Raw genomic sequence first — 6,422 nt, 5'->3', positions numbered from 1 at the left:
AACTCTCCTCTGTAGCAACAATATGAAGGGGAAAAAAATGAAAAACCAATCTTTAAATGTCAGTTTCATCTAGTCTGGGACCAGAAACACCAAACTGCATTCATCATGCGCTTATTATAGAACAGAACAAAGGTTGTTTATGTACCTGAACTACGCATTTACATATTTTAACTTGTATGGATTACGTTCAAATTTAAAAACTCTTTTAGCCAAATAATCTATGACTGGAATCCTGGTGTATAGTTCCCCTCACACTGCTGACTCACTTCCACCAAGAGAATTGCAGTATACAGATTAGTTTAAGAGGAAAGGTGATGACTGGTTGATCACAATGGTCCTACTGCAGGCACTATTAGTTTCTAATTAAAACAATAAAAATAATTAATAATTTCACTTAATTGCAACCTGATTTCTTCAAAGGTAAACTGTGCATGAGATTCCAGTGAGTTTTACCTAAATGGAAAGTTTGAAGTGTTTGATATTTGTGTTATTCCATTATTAAAATCATTCTCAAAAACAATCTCGGTGCTACATTTCTTAGAGTACTCCTTTTTTAACTAATTGTAACTCAAAATTATTAAAAAATACTTGCAATTTCTCAGGAAATTCATTATGTACTCAGAGTGCTGTAAGTTTGGGGAGGATACAGTGTTCTTCATACATAACAAGGAGGTTGAATTCTTTAAGTCAAAATCTCAGTACAACTTTGACTTTGGAGTTGCCGTCAAAACATCCATAACAACAACAAAAATTTTTATCAAGACAGTCTCCCTACCAAAGCAGATTGTTTTCTACACTATATTCAAGTACAGAAAAAGGTTGTTACAAGTAGGAGGGAGAAGAATTGTTCTTCTTAACCTCTGAGGACAGGACAAGAAGCAATGGGCTTAAATTACAGCAAGGGAGGTTTAGGTTGGACATTAGGAAAAAGTTTCTAACTGTCAGAGTGGTTAAGCACGGGAATAAATTTCACAGGGAGGTTGTGGAACCTCCATCATTGGAGATTTTTAAGAGCAGGTTGGACAAACAGCTGTCAGGGATGGTCTAGATAATACTTAGTCCTGCCATGAGTTTAGGGGACTGGACTAGATAACCTTTCGAGGTCCCTTGATTCTATGATATTCTAATGAGATGCAGTATTTTCTAGCTGTCAGATCTGGACCAGGAGCCTCAGAACTCTTAAGAGTCTATTTCCAGCTCTGCCAATGACTGAAAATGACCTTGGGGATTTTCCTTTTCTGGGACTCAGTTTACAACAACTGTTTACAGATTGCACTGTCAGAAAGTGTCTCCTGATATTCAGAATCAGTTTTCCTTTTTCTCTCTCATCCAATTACTGCTAATACTATGACAATCAATTCTTATCCATCCTTACAGCCTATAAATATTTGTACAATTATAATATCCTAATCCAGTCACTGCTTATCCAAGCTCTGTGTACAGAATCATTCCCTACAGTTACCTAAACATGCGGCCTGATTTTCAGAAGTGATAAGCATACAGCAGTTCCCATTAAAGTCAAAGGGAGCTACTAGCTGTTCAGCACTTTGGAAAAATCAGGCCATTTGTTTAGGTACCTAAATATGGACTTAGAAGCCTAAAATTGGGCACCTATTTTTTAAAATCTTGGCCTGTCCCCAAAAAGAGAAAGATTGGAGCAGTGAGTTCTAAGAGTTTACAAAACACCTTAACACTTGATTAAAACAACCTATGAGTTTGTATAAAACTAAGAGTAGGGTTATCTACTGGTGTATGGCAAGAGACATTAGAAGTAGCTTTGATTTAGTAAATGGATACTTTGGGGTGAGGTATGTAAAGTTACCAATATCTGTCAAAATAATTCTGAATTTAATTATCATTTCAATAATTCAATATGTGTTTAAATTTCTAACTTAAGAATTACATTTGGTTGAACAGTCCCTGACATTCCTGTAGCTTTCACTGATCTAAAATTTGACTGGCAAATGGATAGCAACTAGAATTAGGGATCAACATTTTCTATATGAAAAGAAAATAGTAGATTATTGTTGGCCACTGTGATTAGATTTTGGATTTGATATCTTCTTGAGAAGTTTTGACATCCTACATTAAGTTCATCCACAAACTCTACAAACATTACCACAGAATCATCTATTTTATTGTCTTAATTTCTTAATGATCTTTTACATCTACTTTGATTAATAAAACATACATATGTATAAGATTTGTACTTTAGCTAAGCAACCCAAAATTCAAAGACTTCATCAGAAGCCTGGTATGCATAATTGGCTAATTGAAATTACTTCAGCTATGATGTTGTTGTTTTTTTTACTGTAATGCATTTGACCTAGGGTTCACTTGTGATTTAGAAGTATCATTCCTCTGCACCCAATAATAAAAAATACAAAAATAGTAACAATAATTGCATTTCTTTATTTACAAGCATACAGCAAACAATATTGTAGAATTAAGCTACAATACAAGTTGAACATGAAAAGAAACCCACAAGGAAAACAACTAAGTGTGCCTCATTTCAGAAGGTGCAATTGCTATATATCAAGCAATATTGTAATCCCACTGCTGTGCTAATCCTCTGATTACCAGTGAAAGCCATCCTGCCATCTTGCCCACCTGCTTAAAGTTGAATGGTCAGGTAGTTTAGGCCCAAATTTGACATTCTGGTGGTAGTGGTGGGGCAAAGGGAGTTTTACTAGACAACATGAATAGAAAAATGTTCAAGAATGTTTTTAAATATAAAAGAAAACATTTTTTAAAATGAAAGTATTTCCCTGAATTGACAGAATTGTACTAGATCATAATAGCCAGAAAGTGATGAACATGTTTTCAAGCAGCAGTATACCAAGTCACACTCTGGGACTTTGTCTACACTGCAACTGAAAACCCGTGGCTGCCCTGGGCTCACAGGGCTCAGGCTCAGGGGCTGTTTAATTGTGAAGTAGACATTCAGGCTTGGGCTGCACCCTGAGCTCTAGGATCGTCTTAACTCACAGGGCCTAGAGCACAGGCTCCAGCCTGATCCCGAACGTCTACACTCCAGTTAAATAGCCCCTTAGCCTGAGCTTAAGTCAGCTGGCATGGGCCAGCCATGGATTTTTAATGGCAGCTTAGACATATCCTCTGTTCTCTGTAGGAGTGTCCATGTGTGACATTACTGTGCAATCAACTTTAATAATATAAGGAGATATACCTATCTCATAGAACTGGAAGGGACCCTGAAGGGTCAGGGAGTCCAGCCTCCTGCCTTCACTAGCAGGACCAAGTACTGATTTTGCCCCAGATCCCTAAATGGCCCCCTCAAGGACTGAACTCACAACCCTGGGTTTAGCAGGTCAATGCTCAAACCACTGAGCTATCCCTCCCCCAACTGTGGAACCACACCCTGGTTTACTGCACAGTAACCTACCAGCTAGATAAGCCTTAAAGGAAATTAGTTCAACCAGAAAACAATCTAGCCATAACTGCTTTCTGGATTGGGATATGAAAGGTAGAGTTACAACATAGGTTTGGTCACAGCATGCAGCCCCAACTCCAGAGAGTGGAAGTGCAGGGTTGCATCACTCAGCAGGAGTGATGAAAGATATTGTATCTCTAGCAGGCAAAATACTTTCCAGAGCTAGAAAGAGACCAACTGTGCCACTTTTGGGGAAGGTGCAGTGTCTCTGCTCTCCTCACTTTGGAGAAGCTTGCCTTTACGACAGTACAGATCCTGGGAATGCAAGGATGACTCTTGTGTTTGACTCTTGAGCAGGGAGAGGTTCTTTGTTCTCCAGTCTGGCCCTAGATGTAGGGCTGGCAGAAAATGGTTATACAGTACCTGTGACAATTTGAGGTAATTTTCAGTTTCATGCTAAAAACTATTCATGAGCAAGTTAAATACCCTGCAAAAAAGATTTCAATAATCAAGCAGCATGGTTTATATTTTAAATTAAGTTAGTAAACACACTGACTAGAGATGGACCAGAGTCCAAATGCTCCATCCAACACCCCCCAACCTCTGGGGTTTGAAATCCAAACCTGGCTCTGGTTTTTGCAAATGGCCTCCATTTTTCTAGGCTGAAACATAACCATGGAAACAAATGCCCTCCAAACTTCAGGATGTTTGAAATGCAAATCCATAATATGTGGCTCTCTAATATTAACAAAATACCAGGGTGTTATTTGAACATCATAATGATAAAACAGCATTTCAATACCTGTTCTGCTTTTCTTTAATAGTTCAGAGAATGGAGATGGAAAGGTCACATACTGGTTTCTGGAATAGAGCTTGTCTGCACATGGAAATTCACTGGGATAGCTATGCCAATATAATAATACCAATATAGGGAAACATATTGACTTAGCTGTGTAGACAGCTCTTAGGCCGTTCTTTGAACTGTTCAAAATGTGGTGGTTTCACTTACAAAGCTTCATACAAACACTATTTTTGCTTTGATCCACACAGACCTCAGAAAGGAAATGAATAAATGGGGGCATGAAGCATATGATACCCTCCCGTTTCTTTGAATGGCCTGGGGTACATCCAAAACTTTCAGATAACTGGGCATTCGGATAAACAGAAATGCTATTCTGAGCTGCAGTTTCACAGATATAGAAATACAGGGAACACAGGGAGTAATGCTGATATTTCTAGCTGCATATCTACACTAACGCCACAGCACAGCTACGGTGCTGCAGCTGTGCCACTATAGTGCCATAGTGTGGATGCTTCCTACATCAACGGAAGGGATCCTTTCCATCCGTGTAGTTATCCACCCCTCCAAGAGGCAGTAGATAGATGGATGGAAGAATCCTTCTGTTGACCTAGCAACGTCCACACTGGGGGGCAGGTTGTCCTAACTATGGTGTTGAAGACATGAAAATTTTCACAGCCCTGGGCAATGTAGCTAGGTTGACCTAAGTTTTAGGTGAAGGGCAGGCCTAGGACCTCAAGAATCTGTAGTTGCTGCTTGAGATCCAAACAGATCTTTTTTTTTATTTTACATTGTCCTGCCAAGCTGCGCAAACAAGATTAGATCTCACTAGCTGCGGTAACCAATAAGAATCACTATACAAATATAAAGCTGTTGAGTAGTGCTAGTGGGTGTTAAGAGGCTAATCGAGAAATTACCAGTGGATGATTCACTAACATAGGGCTACATGGGGGGGTGGGGGAGGCACACCGTGGATTCGGATAAACTAGGATTTTTGGAAAAAGAGTATTTGGATAACTGGAATTATACTGTGTAAATGAGCGAGTTGTATAGAGAAGGTAAATCGGGGGCTTCTGTTCTCCCTTTCTCACAACACAACATGAGAACAAGGGGACAGTGAATCAAACTAAAAAGGTGAGAAATTCAAACTAATAAAAGGAAATACTTTTTTCACACAACTCCTGATTAAGCTGTGGAACTTCTTGCCGCAGGAAGTCACTGCAGCCAAGAACTTAAGATTCAAAAAGAGAGTGGATAATTATATGGCTATCAAGAAAATCCAGAGTTATAATTAATGACAACAAAAATGTAGGAACCTTGTGCTTCAGTGCTTAAGCCAACCTCTATCTATTAGAGATCAGGGTCAGACTGGGAGATATCCACATTTGCAGACTGTGGGATTCTGACAACTTCCTTTGAAACATTTGGTACTGGCCACTGTCAGAGAGGATACTGGACTAGATAGGCATTGCTGCTGACCCAGAATACCACTTCCTATGGTCCAAATGGGTTTGTACTCCCCAAGTTTTGCTGAGTTTGAACCTCAAATCTCAAACTGAAACTCAGTCAATCAATACTATCCAGATCTACCTGGTTCCATGTCAAAACCTTGTGAAACTTCAACACTTCTCATGATTTCAACAGAAAATCATAATTTGGCTCGTGTGTATCTGAAATTAAGAACCCTAACAATAATAATCACTGTGGCACCATCTGAGGATCAAATGCTTTGCAAAGATTGATTAATTTAACTTAACTACACAGTCAGTGATGTAGGTAAATATATATTTTCTGCCTTTTCAGATAAGAAAACTGAGGCAGACAGCAGTTATATTATTGTCCAACATCCATGGTAGAAGCAAGAACAGAACCCAGATCACCCAATTCAAGTTTTGTACTTCAACTACTGGACTATCCTTCCTCTCCTTACTGAATCTTTGGGAACACACTCTGAGTTTAGAGTACAGAAATAAACCAGACGAATTCTACATGGTTTCAGCTATCATTACGTACATGGCACACTGTGGGACATGAACAATTCTGCATCAATGAAACATTATTGCATAAAGTCAGTCTTCAGTGTGCCATTCATTTTTTTCTGTTCCAGTCAGCAAACAGTAGCAGCATTTGCTGTGCAGTGTTCCAAGCTAAGCGCTGACAATGTGCAGAGGGGAACCTTTGCTATCTAGGTATGCATACCTGAACAGAAATGAATTTACCTTTCTGGTCTCT

The sequence above is a fragment of the Mauremys mutica genome, chromosome 6 (assembly GCF_020497125.1).
Source record: "Mauremys mutica isolate MM-2020 ecotype Southern chromosome 6, ASM2049712v1, whole genome shotgun sequence".
Taxonomy (NCBI): Eukaryota; Metazoa; Chordata; order Testudines; family Geoemydidae; genus Mauremys; species Mauremys mutica.
Note: the sequence above shows the minus strand (reverse complement) of the source record.